Genomic DNA, 21,281 nt, shown 5'->3' with positions numbered 1-21,281 from the left:
TGTTCGTTTTTCTGTATATGAAGTTTCATCCAGATGTAAAATGAAGAGCTGAGCCCAAAAATGAAAGCAAATTCGATGTATAATGTGCCAGAAAATAGTTTCATAATCATCAATTTGTGATTTTACTCTTCTCATCGCTGTAACCTCTTTTTAACCATGCTATCAAAAGGCACCTATTCTGAGATAAAATGATGAGCTGAGCCCAAAAAACAAATTAACCCGATGTATTGTCTACTAGAAAATCCGTTTCATATTCATCAATATGCACTTTTTTATTTTCATTTGGCATGTTTCTTTTAGCACTTATGTCCACCAATTCATCGATTGTTGGTAAAAAAAACAACTGCATCAAAAATGATTTTTACACCATGTTGCAGAGAGAAAAAAAAAGCTGAAAAATACATCCAAAGTCTCACATCCTAGGTTGACTCAAAAAGAGTTTTTTTTTCGTATCGTGTCAGTTTTCTAACTTTCCTAACAAAAAAATTAGGTTAAATTAAAGTTAATTAAGTAAAATTAAAATTGTTGGTTTTGTTGAACTGAATTATTATTCCGATGTAAAAAGACGAGATGAGTACAAAATTGGAAGCAAATTTAGTTTACAGTTTATAAAAAAGTTTCATAATCATCAATATGAGATTTTTACGCTTTTCGTCTTCGTGACCTCCATTTTTTTTACCAGACCATCTACGCTGGCTAAATTGTCGGTTTTGAGATCTAATAAGTAGATAGCCTGAATTTGATCATCGCTGGCTCCATCACCTGATGGGTCGGCCTAAAAAAAAGTGATTGCAAGATGTTTATTGAAACGTTAAAAATATTAGAAAAGGGAAAACATCTATGAAACTAGTGTTCACGGGCCAACATTTAAAATTCCTCTTAGAATAAATTATTATCAACACACTGACTAGTCTTCACAACTGATAAAATTATCGAATCAACTTCATGAACATTTGAAAGAGAGAATAAAACTCCGACTAGTATTTTCAACTTATTCTTTTAATTCAGATATCTAAGTTTGGACGTTCTCCTCGTAAGATGAGGAGAACGTCAAAGCTTAGATATCTGAATTAAAAGAATAAGTTGTGAATACAGCTTTCGATTCTTGGAAAGTTAGAACATGCTGTCCCTTTGTAAGTTTTACACGCTGCAGTGCAAGCCAAGCCATTTTTAAAGCAGCTAAATCTCGTTGAACTACATTCCAGTTTACTACATTCCAGCCCACTTATTATTATTTTATTTTTTTTGCCAACAATGGACGAATTGGCGGACAATACGTGCTAAAAGAAACATGTCAAATGAAAATAAAAAGTGCATATCGATGAATAAGAAACGGGTTTTCTGTAGACATTCCATCAGGTTAATTTGATTTTAGGGCTCAGCTCCTCATTTTATCTGAGAATAGTTGCCTTCTTAGTAGTAAGAGTGTATAAGGTTTCAAGCCTACTAGAAAACCTAAGCCTGAAGCATGAATATACAATGCAGTTTAACCAGTATATTGACTTACCAAGGACAGTGATATAAAGGTTTCACCAGTAATTGCGTAGTAGCACTTTTTTTATTGGACTAAATATTTTCTTGGACTTCAAAGTTATTCAACATTTTTTTGTATCTTAAAATGACATGAAATATGCTTATGGGTCTAACAATTGTACTCTATACTTGCTAAGAGACACGATGCGGCTTTCCCAATGGTACTCTATGTCCGTTTATTGATACTACCTATTTTATTGGATGCATTAAATCAGTATTTTTTACACAGTGGAAAAATAAACACAACTCATCTCTAAGAAGTGAAGATGAAGCATTTTAAGAAAGTATGTTCACATGATAGTGTTATTGTAGCATTGAATGCTGACAAGGAGAAGTATTTAAACTATGAAATAAGTACAAGTGGTAGCACCATCGAAAACGCATGCGTGCATTGTCATGACAGTAAGGAATTAAATTTCTTTGGAGTACCAAAAAAGTTCAATTCTTATGACGGTGCATATGCGAGATTGAGATCTCCGGAGATGATTACACTCAAAGAGAATGCCAACATAAAAGTAATAGTTGATAAAGAGGGGCATCTTCTTGCTAGTGCTTGTGGTAACATGTTACCCAGTGTTAATCAATATCGTCAGCTTTCGGGTATTAGCATTCAAATGAAAGCAAAGACGAAAAGAAAGGCCTACTCTTCTACTAATATCAAAAACCATATCTTATCTACGTGACGAAACTGTTACCTGTGTAAAAATAGTGTGATAATAGACAGTGAAATTACCAGAAAAATAAAAAGGACATTCGCAGAAAATATCATTAAGGAATATAAAGATGAATTAATGAAAAACAAAGTACCAGAAAACGTTACTACCATTGATCAAACGGTCGATGAGCCAAATAATACCAAAGACAAAAAGCATACTTAGCCTTTAGATGACATACTGTAAAATTGTGTATGACTCAAAATGGATTAATTATGATTCTACTGATTACGAAGTAAGAGAAGACGATAGCTATAGTATCAAGAGAGAACATGGTGAACCATTTTATGAAACAGATACAAAATGTGAAAGGTTAATCATTGATATTAATAATGTATAATAATGTATCTACTATATATTTATATTAATATCATATATGTCATTATTTCAATAAAAATGTTATCTATTACTTTGTTATATTCCCATTATTTCTAGGGTAAGCTAAGACAGACAGTGAGAGAGGCAAACACCTGACCAAACACTCAAGCAAAAAGAGTGAGAGACACAAAAACACATATAAATATATATATTCTGACATACAAACCAACAAAGACAGGCATTGAGATAGGCAAACACCCGCCAAGACAAATAAGCAGAGGAAGTGAGAGAGACAAAAACACATATAAATATATGGATTCTGACATACAAACCAACAACGAAAGGCATTGAGATAGGCAGGCATCCGCCCAGACACATAAGCGGAGGAAGTGAGAGAGATCAAAAGCACATATAAATGTAAGGATTCTGATATACAAACTGAAAAAAGACATTTGCTGAGAGAAAAAACATCCGCCCAGACACATAGGCAAGGAGAGTGGGAGAGATAAAAACACATGCAAACATATTGATTCAGGCATACAAACAGATAGAGACAGGCATTGAGATAGGCAAACACCCGCCCAGACCCATAAGCAGAGGAAGTAAGGGAGACAAAAACGCATAAATATATGGATTCTGACATGCAAACCAACAATAACAGGCATTGAGATAGGCCAACATCCACCCAGACACATAAGCAGAGGAAGTGAGAGAGACAAAAACACATATAAATGTAAGGATTCTGACATACAAACTGACAAAGACATGCACTGGGAGAAGAAAACATCCGCCCAGACACATAAGCAGAGGAAGTAAGAGAGACAAAAACACATATAAATATATGGATTCTGACATACAAACCAACAACGACAGGCATTGAGATAGGCCAACATCCGCCCAGACACATAAGCAGTGGAAGTGAGAGAGACAAAAACAGATATAAATGTACAGATTCTGACATACAAACCGACAAAGACATGCATTGAGTATGTATATATATATATATATATATATATATATATATATATATATATATATATATATATATATATATATATATATATATATATATATATATATATATATATATATATATATATATATATATATATATATATATATATATATATATATATATATATATATATATATATATATATATATATATATATATATATATATATATATATATATATATATATATATATATATATATATATATATATATATATATATATATATATATATATATCGTTATACCAACAACGAAAGGCATTGAGATAGGCAAGCATCCGCCCAGACACATAAGCGGAGGAAGTGAGAGAGACAAAAGCACATATAAATGTAAGGATTCTGACATACAAACTGAAAAAAGACATTTGCTGAGAGAAGAAAACATCCGCCCAGACACAAAGGCAAGGAGAGTGGGAGAGATAAAAACACATGCAAACATATTGATTCAGGCATACAAACAGATAGAGACAGGCAATGAGATAGGAAAACACCCGCCCAGACCCATAAGCAGAGGAAGTAAGGGAGACAAAAACACATAAATATATGGATTCTGACATGCAAACCAACAATAACAGGTATTGAGATAGGCCAACACCCACCCAGACACATAAGCAGAGGAAGTGAGAGAGACAAAAACACATATAAATGTAAGGATTCTGACATACAAACTGACAAAGACTTGCACTGGGAGAAGAAAACATCCGCCCAGACACATAAGCAGAGGAAGTGAGAGAGACAAAAACACATATAAATATATGGATTTTGACATACAAACCAACAACGACAGGCATTGAGATAGGCAAACATCCGCCCAGACACATAAGCAGTGGAAGTGAGAGAGACAAAAACAGATATAAATGTACAGATTCTGACATACAAACCGACAAAGACATGTATTGAGTATATATATATATATATATATATATATATATATATATATATATATATATATATATATATATATATATATATATATATATATATATATATATATAATATATATATATATATATATATATATATATATATATATATATATATATATATATATATATATATATATATATATATATATATATATATATATATATATATATATATATATATATATATATATATATATATATATATATATATATATATATATATATATATATATATATATATATATATATATATATATATATATATATATATATATATATATATATATATATATATATATATATATATTCAGACATACAAAGCAACAATCACAGGCATTGAGATAGGCAAACACCCGCCCAGACACATAAGCAAAGAGAGTGAGAGTGACAAAAACACATATAAATATATAGATTCTGACATAAAAATTGACAAAGACAGGCACAAGGAGAAGCAAACATCCGCCCACACACATAGGCATGGAGAGTGGGAGAGATAAAAACACACGCAAATATAATTGATTCAGACATGCAAATCGACAGAGGCATGCACTGAGATAAGCAAACACCCAGAGAGTAAGAGAGACAAAACACATGTAAATATATAGATTCAGATATACAAAGCAACAATCCCAGCCAATGAGATAACAATGAGAACACCCGCCTAGATACATAAGCAGAGGAAGTGAGAGAGACAAAAAACACATATAAATATATGGATTCAGACATGCAAACCAACAATGACATGCATTGAGTTAGGCAAACACCCTCCCATACACATAAGCAGAGAAAGGGAGAGAGAGAAAAATACATATAAATATATGAATTCTGACATACAAACCGACAAAGACAGGCACTTAGATAAGCAAACATCCGCCCTGACACATAGGCAAAGGGAGTGGGAGAGATGAAAACACATGCAAATATATAGATTAAGACATACAAAGCAACAATGACCGGCATTGAGATAGGCAAACACCGGCCCAAACACATAAGCAGAGGAAGTGAGGGAGACAAAAACACACATATAAATATATGGATTTTGACATACAAACCGACAAAGACAGGCATTGAGATAGGCAAGCACCCGCCCAGACACTTAGGCAGAGGAAATGAGAGAGACAAAAACAAATATAAATATATTGATTCTGACATACAAACCAACAATGACAGGCATTGAGATAGGTAAACACCCGCCCAAACACATAAGCAGAGGAAGTGAGAGGGACAAAAACACTTATAAATAAATGGATTCTCACATACAAACCGACAAAGACAGACACTTAGATAAGCAAATATCCACGGAGACACATAGGCCCAGAGAGTGAGAGAGACAAAAACACATGCAAATATATAGATTCTGACATACTAACCGACAGAGACAGGCATTGAGATAAGCAAAACTCCGCCCAGACACATAGGCCATGAGAGTGGGAGAGATAAAAACAAATCCAAATATATAGATTCAGACATACAAACCAACAAAGACACGCATTGAGATAGGCAAACACCCGCCCAGACACATAAGCAGAGGAAGTGAGGGGGACAAAAACCCATATAAATATATGGATTCTGACATACAAATCAACAATGACAGGCATTGAGATAGGCAAACACCCGCCTCGACACATAAGCAGAGGACTTGAGAGAGACAAAAAACATATTAATTTAAGGATTCTGACATACAAACCAATAAAGACAGGCATTGAGATATGCAAACACCCGCCCAGACACATAAGCAGAGGAAGTGAGGGGGACAAAAAACACATATAAATTTATGGACTCTGACATACAAACCAACAACGACAGGCGTTGAGATAGGCAAACACCCGCCCTGACACATAAGCAGAGGAAGTGAGAGAGAAAAAAACACATATAAATGTAAGGATTCTGACATACAAACCGACAAACAGAGGTACTGAGATAAGCCAACACCCGCCAAGACACATAGGTCCAGAGAGTGAGAGAGACAAAAACACAAGCAAATGTATTGATTCAGGCATACAAACCAACAACGACAGGCGTTGAGATAGGCAAACACCCGCCCTGACACATAAGCAGAGGAAGTGAGAGAGAAAAAAACACATCTAAATGTAAGGATTCTGACATACAAACCGACAAACAGAGGTACTGAGATAAGCCAACACCCGCCCAGACACATAGGTCCAGAGAGTGAGAGAGACAAAAATTCTTATTGGACGCATTGGGTAAACTAGGGTTTAGGGGGGGGGGGTTGGAGCTGGTTACCCACCAATATTTTTTTTTGATTAAAAAGTAAACTATAAATTTCAATTTCCAATAAAATGAGCCGCAAACATTAATGTTTTCATTAGTCTTTATCAGATCACAGCTTAAATTTACAACAGATTCGAGCCTATTCATGAGTTCAAAACTTCACAAGACGCTGGCTGGAAACTGGTTTTCTTCGTTATTCATCAAGAGAAATAGAAATCTGGTAGAAACGAAGTGGCTGTGGCGTTTCAGAACCCTCGCATAATAGTTGAATTATCTATTAGCTATGTATTCTTGACATAAATAGTTATGAAAACTAGTAGTTTTTTTTTTCATTTAGCATTACTGCGTACAAAAATTAAAATACTGTATCACAAAATTCATAAGTTATCTGGGTAAAAACTTTGAATTTAAGTTTGAACTTATAAGCTTAATTTTTCATAATGCCCTTTGCCTATATCTGTTTTGTCATCTTTAAAACAGTTGAAATGTGCGACTTTGATATTGATTGTTTTTTTGCTCTTTTGGATTCCTAAAAAGCCTTCCTTGTGTTAAAAACTTGTTTTTAATAACAATTTTAAAAAATGTATTAAAAATTTGTTTTGGCTTCATTATAGAATATATGTCATGTAGGCTAAAGCTGAACTGCTGGTTTTTTTATTGCTTTTGGTTGCTCTTTTAGATATTATTCATTTTTTTTTGGGGGGGGGATTCATTCCAAATTATAAACTCATAAATACCTAATATCAGCTAAATTATCAACTGCATCTAAAAGGAGTAAATTTATCAAGTTGATAAATGCATGATGAACACTTCAAATGAGAACACTTCAATTACAATGAAACAGAAAACACTTAATTGTTTGTTCGGTATGAAGAAAAATGAAGTGCCAGCTATTTTCTCAGATAAAAAATGAAAAGCTCATCCGTTTTAAATGCTATTAAATGAAATAATATGCAGACTGAAGTAGCTCCAGGAAGCTATTGAGATTTTCTTCCTAGTTCGTCACTTTTAACCCAATCAAAATGTTAGGAGACTTAGTATCAGTTATTGAGTTTAAGCTTTGAGTTCCAAATGCTCACAAAAATTACAACCATAAATATTTTTGCTGTTTAAATAATAACTTAAGCGATCCTGAACTGAAAATTAAAATAAAATAGAATTATCTCGTCCAGAGATAAACATGTGTACATAATTATTGCATTATTTTATTACGTTTTATATGACGTAATAAATGAAAATAATTTTAAAATTTCCAGGTATTTTTTTAGTTTTAATTTAAAAATTGATGTTACTACAAAGACACCAAAATATTTTTGCAGTTTACATAATGACTTTAGCGATCCTAAATTGAGAAGTAAAATAAAATAAAATTATCTTATCGAAAGATAAACGTGTATAAATATTGCATTCACTTTTTACGTCTTACGTGACGTAATTCCATTATAAAAAGCATGTAGAAATATGAATATAAAACGCAGTAATTTGAGGGGGGATATTAAAAAAATCCGATTCGTCAATAGAAACTGGAATAATTCCTAAAAACTTTAAATAAAAAAAATATTATTTAACTGCAAACCGCACAAATATTTATGATGTCCGAGCAATAATTTTAACTTTTTAATTCAAACCAAAATATACCTGAAAATTTTAAAATTAGTTTGATTTTTCTTTAGCTTAAAATGGCTCATTAACCAATTTATTCGATTAAAAACTAGTTTACAAATCATATGATATTAAAAAAAAATTTTTTGTATTTTGAAAATTTTTTTTGCAATGAAGTAGAAATCTTGGTCCGTCGAGTAACATCGAAGGCGCTAGTGCTACCACTGAGTGCGTTGAACTCAAATCCTTCAGAGCAGAAGGAGAGTCGTGTCTCCACAATTTCGTGTCAGCTACTAAGACTAACATATTATTAATTTTACGGTGTCTATGACACGACAATAATGTGTGGAAAATAATCACCAAAAAATATTTAGGGTTTTTGAAAATTAATTATAATTATTAAATTAAAACAATGCAATTACTTTAAAATTTAAAAATTAGATGTATTTTCCCTGGTGTTAAAGCAACTTTAATGCTTTAAAAGAAGTAAACGATACAATAGTATATGTTATTAGTATCGTATATTAGTATAATGACATTTTTTCAAAAAAAAAAGAAATCTTTCATAAACTTTATAAACTTTATAAATTTTTCATAAACTTATAAATTTATTATATAGTCACTCCATGGGGCGCTATAAAAACTTTTATCCAAAAATATTAAAAACCCTAAACTTAATTTATTATTTAGTAATAAACGGTAGTAATGCTTTTAAAGATATTTTAAAGAAACACAAAGTGCTACCACAGAGTGCGTTGAACTCAAATCCTTCAGAGCAGAAGGAGAGTCGTGTCTCCACTATGCCGTGGCAGCTATAAAGATTAATATATTATTCATTTTACGGTGTCTATGACACGAAAATAATGTGTGAAAAATAATCCCCCGCAATTTTCAAGTAAGGAATGACGTGTCTCCCAAATACTTTTTTACCCTTATCATCATCATCAACATTGCAATAGGTGCTGTAATCTAGTAAAGAACAAAGTTTAAATTGTAACTGACAATTTAAAAGCACGTTAAAACAAAAACATCAAGTAATAAAGAACCATCATCTGAAATGATGTTGATGCCAAAGACAACCGTACCTTCTTAGGCCGTGTGGGCCCTTTTTTTTCTTTTTTTTTTTAATTTGGCGCAGGCTACTACCAAAAACTGTATAACTGTCTTTTTCCCTGAATTCCCCTGTTTTCATAATTTTTAAGATACATATGGCTTTTACAGTTTTAACAATCAGGTTTCATTTATACTGTCTCTAGTACTTAAATTTTAAATTGGAAAGGAAATTGAAGTATTGTAGCATTTCTCAAATGAGATTTAGATTCTACACCATAAACGGTATCAGATAGGATGTAAAAATATAGCAGATAGAAAAGGTCAATACAGAGGAAGGACATGTAAAAACTGGCATGAAAATATAGAAAAACTGGTTTAATATTTCTAAGTAAAGAACGATGTTGGCACAATGTATTATTTTTTTTTAATTTTTCGTGGTCTTAGACCAGGGCACTTCGTATCGAAGGAGTTGTCGTAGAAACTTTAAAAAGGGCTCAATTTATTGGAAATTGAAAGGGCTAGAGCCCTTTTTAATAGTCGAAAGTGATTGGAAGGCAACTAACACCCCTTCCAAGCCCACCCTTTACCCAAACGCATCCAATCCAAATTTTGAGATAGCTATTTGGTTCAGGGTAGTTTATTTCCAGATAGAAATTATGTTTTTGAGGAGGACACTCCTCCACAGCCCACAGGGCAAGGTTTGTAAGTTATGCCCGGGGGGTATATAAGGTTTTTATAGAACGCTTTGTCGTAGAAATATCAAAAACGGCTCATTCGATTGGAAATTCAAAGGGCTAGTGCCCATTTTAAGGTCAAAAGTGATTGGAGGGCAACTAATATAGTGTCTGAGCAATAATTCTAATTATTGAATTCAAACCAGATAAATGCCTGAAAATTTCAAAATTAGTTTTATTTTCCTTTTAATGAAAGCGACTTTAATGCTTGCAAACAAGCAAACGATACAATAGTATCGATATAATGACGTTTTTTGAAAAAACAAAGACTTTTTTAATAAACTTCATAAAGGGCCGGAGTAAGGTGGAGTGTAGGGTGCGGAAAGCAACATCCAACGTTAGCATATTACCCAGGAAGGCGGACTTGTAAAAAATAACCTCTTACACATTCGATGTGGCAATTATCAATCCAATATATCAAACCATCGAGAGTAGGGCTAAATATTTAGTTTATAATCACTCCATGAAGTGCTATAAGAATTTTTCTCCAAATATTCTAAAAACTCTAAATTTAATTTATTATTTAGTAATCCACGGAAGTACTGATTTTAAGAACCGTTTAACTAACAATTGCTACCACAGAGTGCGTTGAACTCAAATCCTTCAGAGCTGAAGGAGAATCCTTTCTCCACATTGTCGTGGCAGCTAAAAAGACAAATATATTATTCATTTTATGATGTCTATGACGCGACAATAATGTGTGAAAAATAATCCCCTGCAAATTTCTAGTAAGGAATGACGTGTCTCCCAAATACTTTTTTACCCTTATTATCGTCATCAACATTGCAATAGTTGCTGCAATCTAGTAGAGAACTAGTAAAGAACTAACCCCCCCCCCCGCGCCCATCGTTCTCCCAAACACATCCAATCAAAATTTTGAGATAGCCATTTTGTTCAGCGTAGTTGTTTTCAAGATGAAAATATATTTTTGAGGAGGTTACTCCCCCACAGCCCTCAGAGCGAGGGTTTAAGTTATTGGGGGCTTATAAGAAAGATATTGGCACAATGTATTTTTTTTTTCTTCTTTAGAACAGGGCACTTCGTATCGAAGAAGTTGTGGTAGAAACATCGAAAAGGGGCTCTTTCAATTGGAAATTGGAGTGGCTTGTGCCCTTGTTTAATATTCTAAAGTGATTGGAAGGCAACAAACACCCCTTCCAAGCCCACCATTTCCCGAAACACATCCAATAAAAATTTTCAGATAGCCATTTTGTTCAGCGTTGTTGATTTCCAGATAGAAAATATGTTTTTGAGGAGGTCAGTCCCCCACAACCCTCAGGGCGAGGGTTTTAAGTTATTTCTTGGGGGCATATAAGAACGATGTTGGTAGAATGTATTATTTATTTTATTTTTTGTTCCTTTAGACCAGGGCACTTCGTATCGAAGACGTTGTCGTGGAAACTTCCAAAAGGGCTCATTCAATTGGAAATCGGAGTGGCTTGTGCCCTTTTTAATAGTAGAAAGTGATTCGAAGGCAACTATCATCCCTTCCACAACAACAAAAACACCAAAAATAACAGAAAATATCACTTTCGACGATTAAAAAGGGTACTAGTCCTTTGAATTTCAAGTCGAATGAGCCTTTTTTCAAGTTTCTACAACAAAGATTTCAATAAAAACCTTATATGCCCCCAAGGCAAAACTTATAACCGTTGCCCTGAGGGTTGTGGGGGAGTGTTCTCCTCAAAAAATATTTTCTATTTGGAAATCAACTACGCTGAACAAAATGACTATCTCAAAATTTTTATTGGATGTGTTTGGGGGAATGATGAGCATGGGGGGTTAGTCCCCCTCCAACCATTTTTGACTATTAAAAAGGGCACTAGCCCTTTGAATTTTCAATCGAATGAGCCTTTTTTGAAGTTTCTACGACAACACCTTCTATATGAATCTTATATACCCCCCGGGCATAACTAAAAACCCTTGCCCTGAGGGTTGTGGGGGAGTGTCCTCCTTAAAAACATATTTACAAGATAAAACTTCACTAAACTCAACGAAAATTTGTTTACATGTATTTTGTTCCTTCTGTCCAAGTCAGAGACAAATTTCGGGGGACAGGGGGTCAAACCGGGTAACTCCCCCCGGATACATCCCTGCTGCCTCCTCATTGGGCTCAGGATTGCAAACCTGTTTATAACAGTAAAGATTTATTGTAATCAATAAATTATTCAAATTCTCAAAGGCAGAAAAAACATGAATAGTTGTAAATAATTACTCACCAAAATATCCGACGATTGCCCAGCCTGCAAGGAAGAACAAGAATAGAAGCAAACATATGATATCCGTACAGGATCGACTTTTTACGGGGCCCATGGGCCTTGGGCCCGAGGGCGAAACTTTTCCAGACATCACTTCCCAGTCAACTGACGTAACTTAATGAACAAATATTCCTTTTCAGAGAGCTATAAAGATAAAGATTTATGGCATGTGGGAAAATATTCCTATAAAAAGCGCTGTCAACAACTGGATTTGCGTAATTCTTCGTTTTAATGAGTCACCGACAGGCAAACATACATGAGCTAATTAAAGAAGAAAAGAACTTCTAAAAAAAGAAATGCCATAGCAAATAGTAGGGTGTTCAAAATGTTTTGAACACCCTACGATTCCCTACTATAAATGTTTTACTACATTTATACCCCTACTACACCCTACTATAAATGAACACCCTACATATTTTCTATCTGGAAATCAACTACGCTGAACAAAATGGCAATCAGAAATTTTTTATTGGATGCGTTTTGGGGGGATGATAAGCGTGAGGTGGGGGGGGGGGGGCTAATTGCCCACCCGTGACTTTCGACTATTAAAAAGGGCACTAGAACTCTCGATTTCCAATCGAGCTTCTATAGTTCTATTCTCGATTCCCCTGTCCCCTGTTTGCAGGTATTGTAATATGAATAATGAACCAATTGACCACTGCCTGTTTGAATGTAATTTGTTGACGTCTGTACAACATACCTTGCATTGTAAACTGTTAAAATGCTTCAAGCACCACAAAATCTCACTATCAACCAAGAGCCTAGCTATTTTTTTTTATTTAATTACTGTAAATAAGGAGTAGCTCCTTATTTACAGTTCATAGCCACAAATTGTTTGGTTCCATCTTCTGCTTACATGTGCATGTACCAGCTTATTCAAGCGTGGCATTAGACAAAATGACTAAACCTCTAGGTAAAATTGGTGCATCTATAAAAAGCCACTCTTTCATTCTGTCGGTAACCTTTCATTCTATCGGTAACAACTTAAAGATGTAAAGAATAGCAGAGAAAAATAGAAAAACTATGTACTGTACATTAGTTTACCGACAAATCAAATCCCACTAGAATTCTGTTTTGAATTTGAGAATCATGTTTAAGTTTCAAAAGGACTTTTCCAAACCACCATTAACTTGAGAATTATGTTTTAAAAACGTGAGAGGGATGAGCAAGGTGACAGAAGTGTTTAATTAAATTTGAGTCATGTTCGAGCTTCTAAGAATGCTAGCTCCACCACCATTTTTAAAGTTATCATAAATTAATGTGAGAAATAATGTGTTACAAAAATAAGAATTATCACAAAAGATTTGAAAGTAAAGAATTTTTGTTTTTTAATCCCATATCCTCTCCTCTCGCTGCTATTATAACATTTTTCAATTAATTTTAAGAGTTAATTTACGCTAAACTATTTTAACAACAACATTTAGTTTTTTAATCTTGGAGTTTGAACCAAACATAACTAACAAAGATAAGGTGTACTACAAAAAAAATTCAAAAACGCAAAAAAGTACCATTCCCGGTTAAGCAGGGTGCCCTTCTGCCCTCGGGCACCACTTTCACCATGGAAATACTTTAATAATAGAAAAATAATTTTCATAAAACCTTGTTCTCAATCAACTATACATCATCCTCCATCCTCCCAACCTTCCCTCAACCCGAAAACAAACCTAGGAGGAGTAGAAAGATGTGCCCTTACAATATCTTTAGGCACGCCATTCTAATCCTTCTTTTATAACACACAAATAAACTATTAAAACCTTTTTAATACCCATTTGGCTCCTCAAAAATCAAACAAAAAATAAATTAATATAATTTATCTTAATACTAACATCAATTCCTTAATTTTTTTTTTAATAATTTAAAAATTTTTTTACAACAAGACACTTTGCTGTTCAAACTTCTTTGCTGTTTTGAACAAATGGTCATAAGATCAACAGAACGAGGGTTCATTTGATTACAATATTGAAAGCTCTAGTAACATTTTTAAAGAATATAATCAATCAAAGGGCAACTTGACCCCTCTCCTGCCCAAATACTTCATTTCCTCATGAAGTGTTATAGAATCGTTTTTGTAAAGAAATATATCCACAATTTTTAAAAATTGGAGAGGCGATAACTTCAGTGTTGTGGTACACATAAGATAAAACTGGTTTAAATCTTCAACAAGAGAGGAACATGTAAGTAACTATTAGCTGTCATTGCTAGGTCATTTTTGCTATGAGGATATGGTCCTTTTGTTAGTTGGTGTACCAACTATGTGCTTCTAATGCATTTGAGGGTAACAAAAATTAGTTTCATGTCCGCTATACAAAGGGACATGCATGTAAGAACAAACTGTTAGAGCTTGGCCACTGTCTCGCTTAAGGGGCTAGATTTATCATTTTAAAAATCCAAAGAGTAGTCAACTTTAGTGTTTTAGAAATAAATTCAGCTAACAATTCTAATACAAGGGAGGGACTTGCAAGTAGCAATTGGCCTATTACCCCTTAGTCTTTTTTATGATGAGGCATAGGCATCTTTTGAAAAATGAATAACCCATTATTGGTTTTAGATATGGATTTTAGGCTGACACAATTTTTTCTACTTTTTCTTGTTTATGTTGTATTTGCGTCTATAAAGCAGCTGTTAGATCTGCTCTCTTCTATGCAGTTGAGACTTGGCCACTGAAGGCACTTCATCTTGATGGTATGGAAGTCTTTGACCACTGCTGTTTATGAAAAATTCAGAGGATTCGACACTCTGACAAAATCTCAAATGATGATGTTCGTCACCACTGCTGTAACAAACAGCCTAAAGCTACAACTGACAAACAGAGAAGACTGTGCTGGATTGGCCATTTCCTGAGAAGACCCAATGACTGCAGCACAAGTGCTTCTATCTGCCCCCTTGTCAGAGTGGCTTAGAATAGACGTTCTGGTTGTCAATTGAAGAATTAGTGGGTAACTGTAAAAAACGACTTTGATGCCATTGGTGGATTTTGCAAGTATGTGGGAGAGCTGATGGCTCCAGTTTGCTGAAGAGCTGGCACAAGATCGCAACAAATGGGACTCGACCATACAGAGTCATCTGGATGTCAGGTGAGGCATTCACGTCTGGTCTTGTTAGTATTTGAGGGCAAAAAAATTAGTCTCTATGTGGTTGCGCAGAAATTATAAACAAAAGGCATAACCATGCTGTACTTTTATGATTGCTATTGCCCAGAATAGCTGCAGTAATATGATTCTAAAAAGTCAGAGATATATAGATAGTACTTGTTAGGCTATACAAGATGATATTTCAAGATTTTATGAAAAATTAAGAAGCAGAGTTTGAGTGGCTAAAAAGTCAAAATATATTAAGAAATGAGGGGTTGGCTAGTGGGAGTTCCCATTATTTTCTTCCAATACATCTTAGGGTAAAAGAAAATTGGTCCGATGTTGGCTACACAGACAAAAAAATAGGTTGTTAGAGCACAGTCGCCTGCTTAGTTAAGTAGTTCTGCAAATTCCTTTACATTTTTATTTGATCAAAAAAATTGGGTAAATAGAATTCAGAGACAAGTGAGAAGGTTTTCACTAAAAATTGGCTGTAAGACAACCATTATCTTCAAGGATGAGGTATTATGTACCATTACTGACTGGGGTAGGCTACCTTTCTTTTATTTCTAGCAGTGTCTATCTATAGTAATATGATTACGAAAAGGAGCAGATGCTTTATAGAAGTAGTAGGCTTCATAATATTATATAGTGGCTTTTGAGATTTTCAAATAGCATACCATTTAAAAGCTTTTGAGGGGCTGACAACTTTAGTTTTAATGTATATCTTGAAAGAAAGCCATTTAAACGTCTGAGACACTTTAGAGGATAAAAATAAAATTTGGCGGTTAGAATGTGGTTATCTTTGACAATGAGTGGTTATCTTTGAGCTTGTGCCTTATCCCTAATTACTATACCTATTAACGGTTTCTTATATGCATTTTATGGGACAGAAAATTTTAAACCATGACAAACTTACAAGAAACAAATGAATAGAACAAATGAAAAAGTTCGTGACAAACCAAAAGTAAAGGATTAAATCCCTCGGTAAGAAAGGAAATAAGAATGAGCATGGTAATTATTGAGCTATTTATTTATTTATTAGTTTATTATTTTATTTTATTATTATTTTATTAAATTTATATTATTATTATATTTATTTATATTATTATAATATTATAATAATAATATTATATTATTATTATATTAAAATTATATTATTATTTTTATTATTATTTTATACAATTATTTTATTATTATTACCAAAATACGGTAAGCATTAACAAGCTTGTCGCACTTAACAATTATAAAAAAGTCTATGACAGTGTTGACGCCACAATATAAACATACAGTAACTAAAACATACACACTGAAAACATAATAACTGAAACATCCAGTAGCATACCAAAATAACTGAAACATATCTAATAATAATTGAAAAATACCAAAAAGTAAGCCTACAAAATAACTGAAAACATACTGGTCACAAATCAGCTAATAGAAAAGTAAAAATATTCTCAAAACGGATTTTGATAAGACCTAGTGTAGAAATCTGTAGAGGCTAAACTACTTTTGAAAGACTGGACCGTGGTACTTGCAACTATTACCAATGGAAGTGAATTCCAAGTCTTCCAAGTATTAACTCGGTTTCTGTAGGAAACAAACAACTTGTTATGATATAACTTTTTAGGCTTAGGGATGGATATTGCAGATAAAATGTCCAAGAGAAGAGCAGGGTGGTTTTAGGAAGCAGAGAGGATGTGTCAACAAAATGTTCACTCTTAAATTAATAGTTCAATAGTGTCTGAATTTTAAGACACCTTTAGTCCTCAGTTTTATACATTATGAAAAAGCATTTAATTCAGCTGATAGAAGAGCATTAGTGAAGGACACGACCTTGCATGGTGTACAGATAAATACATTAAAGTGATTTTGCTAATGAATGAGTAAAATACAGCAGTTATGGTAGGAAATGAAGTTACTAGCTAGTTTTGTATTCAATCTGGAGTTGAGCAGGGTTGTGTTCTATTTCCATTTGCAAGGGTTATTATGATGGACTTTGGCCTAAGGAACATGGTAAGGCCATGGGAGAGAATAAAATCAAATGGGGAGGCACAACACTCCTAAACTTAGATTATGTAGATAATTTGAGTGTTGTAAATGAAAATGTTAGAACAATGAATGACTTTGGAGGTTTTGGGAGTTCAGGGTTCAAGAATACATTCAAAAGCTAATGTTCAGAAGACTAAGTTGCTTGGACTAGGAATAAATGAAAGTGAATATGTGATGCTGGGTAGCAAGAAGATTGATTAGGTGGGAAAGATCACCTACCTGGTTAATATTACAGGCAAAGATCTTGGAAGCAGTAAAATGTAAAAAATAAAATAACCAAGGCCCTGAGTATCTTTTTTATAATTGAAAAAAGTTTTTAAGAATAGGTGGACAAGTGTACAAACCAAGATTAAAATATTGGAAGCTACAGTGATGACAATGGTCAAGTATGGTTCTGAAATGTAGTAGCTTTGGAAGACATAGGAGGATATGTTGTATGTTTTACAATTGTCTACAGATAGATTGGGTACCCATTTGACTGACTGCATTTCAAACATTAAGCTGTACAAAAATTGAACGATGACAGATTTCCAAAGATCCACAGATTCAAAGATCCAAAGATTTCCACAGATTCTAAAGATTTCCAAAGATCATTCTTTTTGGCCATCCATCTAAATGAAAAGCCAGTTGTACCTAAACAGAGTGGGAAGAGGTCATATGAGACGATTTAAACCAACTTGGAAGCTCTTGGAAGAAGGTAAAGAAGGAAGTTTCGAAGAGATTGGGATGCAGGAAGTGTCCATAGCTGAGTTACCATCAGATACTTGCAATTATTATAGCAAGGAGTAGCAGCAGCAATATAGTTCTGAAAAGTTAGGGATAGAAACATAGTACTGATTAGGTCTTCTGCTGTGTTAACATCTAATTGGTGTTTTCACTCTTGGTATTTGCCAGTCGAAATTCCCCGTGTGTAACTTGAATACTTACTGACTGTACATGTCCCTGGACTTTCCTAAGTGATATTAGTGACCTTGAAATCAGAGGTGAGATTTTTAGTTCCAAATAGCTCATGTCTGACACAAAGGAACCTCTTGAAAATAAACATAGATGTCTCACCTTTCCGGCCCTCAAATAGAAACTTAACTAGAACCCCCCCCCCCCCCAAATCCTATGTCTAAATCAACCACGCACCTTAAGGGTATACAAGCCCTAAACCTCCTTCAAGCTAAAGTACTGGTGAAACCTCTGGCAAAAAAAAAAGAAAAAATGATGCAATTAGATCACCCCCTGAAGACCCCCAACCAGAAATGAGATCACTCCCTGATGATTCCCCACCAATTGAATCACTACTTAGCTCTTTAGCCAAACTATTACATTGTGACCATCAAGAAAACCAATGGTCGACCCTTTACTAGAGATCGGTTAATGGATATTGGAAAGCCTACATTTCTACTCGCTAACTCAACTTTTGAAGTAGTCTTACTAAATGACGGTCTGATAGTTTTTTATTTTACCTTTCACAAGGCCGCAGATTCAGCCCTTTCAAGGTCCAGGGAACTAATCGTTGAGGGTTCAAAAATCTTTGCCACTTCAAAAGAAGTAGAAACGTCGTATAAATACGTGGTTTATGGTGTTGACACCAGTATACAAATAGAAGAATTTACAGCTGAACTACTGGATTCTTTGGGTCATCCCGTCCAACCAACAACTGCCACTCGACTCGGCTTGAAAATGATGGTAATCTTATACCCAGTTGCTCGGTGCTCATTGTATGCAAAATAAAGTTGCAAAGAGAAGTATTTTGTATGGCATGGCCCTTCGCCATAAATGCTATAAACCAAGGTCCTACAATGCACAATTTGCCTAGTTCATGGTCATAACAAAAATAATTGCAAACAGTCACTCCAATCATGTCGAAAATGTAGTAAACCTAGCCAAGTTACAGAAAATTGCACCGAGAAAGACGCCTTCTGTAAAACTTGTAAATAATAAGGGGCACATGGCACTTGAGAAGCAACTTTCTCCAGCCTATCATAAGAGCCGAAATCCTCCAAACCTCTGTGAGATTGAACTTGCCCAACTCCATCGTAGCTGCTACAATCCCTAGACAACCAACTCTAAGTCGACCCTTAAATAGCCAAACTGAAGTTTCAAAGGACCAGAGGAAACAGGTCCCAACCCCAATAGATAGAGGTTGCTCATTTACCCAATGTTCCACTCAATTTCCTCTACATAACACCAAATCGCAGCCTTCCTCTTCTCAACTTCCAGTTTTATCGCATCCACAAGTAATTCATCATTATAATCAAGAATGGCAAAGGTTAGCCACATACCTCGCAGTTTCCCACCTTATCGAGGTTGACAGTGAACCAGTTCAACTGAAAAATATCCTTAAAAAAGGCCATTACTACAGTCCTAGGAGAGGAAGCTACGGTCCTAGGAGAGGAAATCTGGCAAACAGCTAAGGTCCAACTTTTATCCTTCAAATAAGGCATGGAATGCCATTCTAACTCAACATTTCTAACAATCCCAACTGTCACCAAATCCCTCAGAAATTTGAAAGAATCACCAGCACCTGAAACGATGGTAGAAGCCCCAAGCCATAGCAAAATAAAAAAAAATCAAGAAAAGGCCAACCAACACAGTAACACAGAAATCGACGACCCCTCACGAAGTCTCTTTGGGCGAGGATAATGTTCAAATCAAAACCCAAGTGAGAAGATACCCAACAAAAATGCCTGGTGACTAATTAATGTGTGACTTTTCCTTTTAACTAATTTATCCCTTTTTAATAACATTGCTTTTAATTATTCCGATATAGAAAGTAACCAGTACGCCAACCCTATAAGCAGCCCCAATGGTACCCTAACTCATGCTAATTGTAAATACCTTGATATTCTCGATTTTGCTACCAATGTGAAGCCAAAACTAGTTAATAATAATTCCCTTAATGTTCTTTTTTTCAACATCAGAAGCATCTGGGATAAGTGGCTCAAATTTAAAGATTTAATTTCATTTAATGATGCTTGCCCTTTTAACGTAATAGGATTAACAGAGACATGGCTTTCCAATAATGATGACAATAGTGATTTTTTACTCGCTGGTTACCAAACAATCCATATGCCCAGGAGATTGACTAAGTATTCTAGGGGTATCTCACTTTACATCCATTTGAATATAAATTTTACCAGGCTATCAGATTGGAAATCTATTTTCTCTACACAAATAAATCTCAGCTGCATTTATTCAATAATTGTTAACACAGTTATTGGTCAAAATTCCTATATAGCCTACTTTCCTTATTTAATCAACCTCTTCTATTTCCAACCTCATGTTTTTGTAATCTGTTTGATGATTTCTCTAATTTAATTTTATTAATCTACCCCTAAAAAGGCAATAGTTCTTGGGGACTAATTGTAACCTACTCAATGTTGGTAAAAATATTGAATCTGACCCTTTTTTATTGTAATCAGTGACCGCGAGTGGTCTTCTACCCACAATTTTTTCCCCAGTAAAGTTTATCCTGTGAGATCAACTTCCATATTAATAGACAACATTTTTGTATCTACATCCCTGGGAAATGACCTGTCCTCAAGAATAATATTTTCGGATCTGTCAGACCACTTTTCTATTTACTTGTCACTACCTTCCAACCACATCACTCTAGAATTAATATCCCAACACCGACTAGAAATTACTGCTCTGCAAAAATGACCCATTTTACCAATTGCCTAAGAAACACTGACTGGTCCAATGTTTTAAATTGTTAAGAGGTAAATTCTGTCACAAATGGTTTTGTGCAACGACTAAGTGAGATTATCCATTCAACTTTTCC

At 34.2% G+C, this 21,281-nt stretch overlaps 1 long non-coding RNA gene across 1 annotated transcript in view; it reads right to left on the bottom strand.

Annotated features, from left to right (window-relative positions):
- Positions 1-540: 540 nt before the first annotated feature.
- LOC148941201 (uncharacterized) overlaps positions 541-21,281 on the bottom strand; it is a 33,997-nt gene continuing 13,256 nt past the window's right edge. Inside the window, exons 2-3 of the long non-coding RNA XR_016143278.1 lie at positions 12,345-12,527; positions 541-775 (exon numbers count right to left, since the gene is read on the bottom strand). This is a non-coding gene — a long non-coding RNA (uncharacterized LOC148941201). The remainder of the gene's footprint in view (positions 776-12,344; positions 12,528-21,281) is intronic.

The sequence above is a fragment of the Artemia sp. Qi Xiang Cuo genome, chromosome 18 (assembly GCF_049724085.1).
Source record: "Artemia sp. Qi Xiang Cuo chromosome 18, ASM4972408v1, whole genome shotgun sequence".
Classification (NCBI taxonomy): Eukaryota; Metazoa; Arthropoda; class Branchiopoda; order Anostraca; family Artemiidae; genus Artemia; species Artemia sp. Qi Xiang Cuo.
The sequence above is the reverse complement of the archived record's forward strand: the minus strand, read 5'-3'. Positions and strand labels throughout refer to the sequence as shown.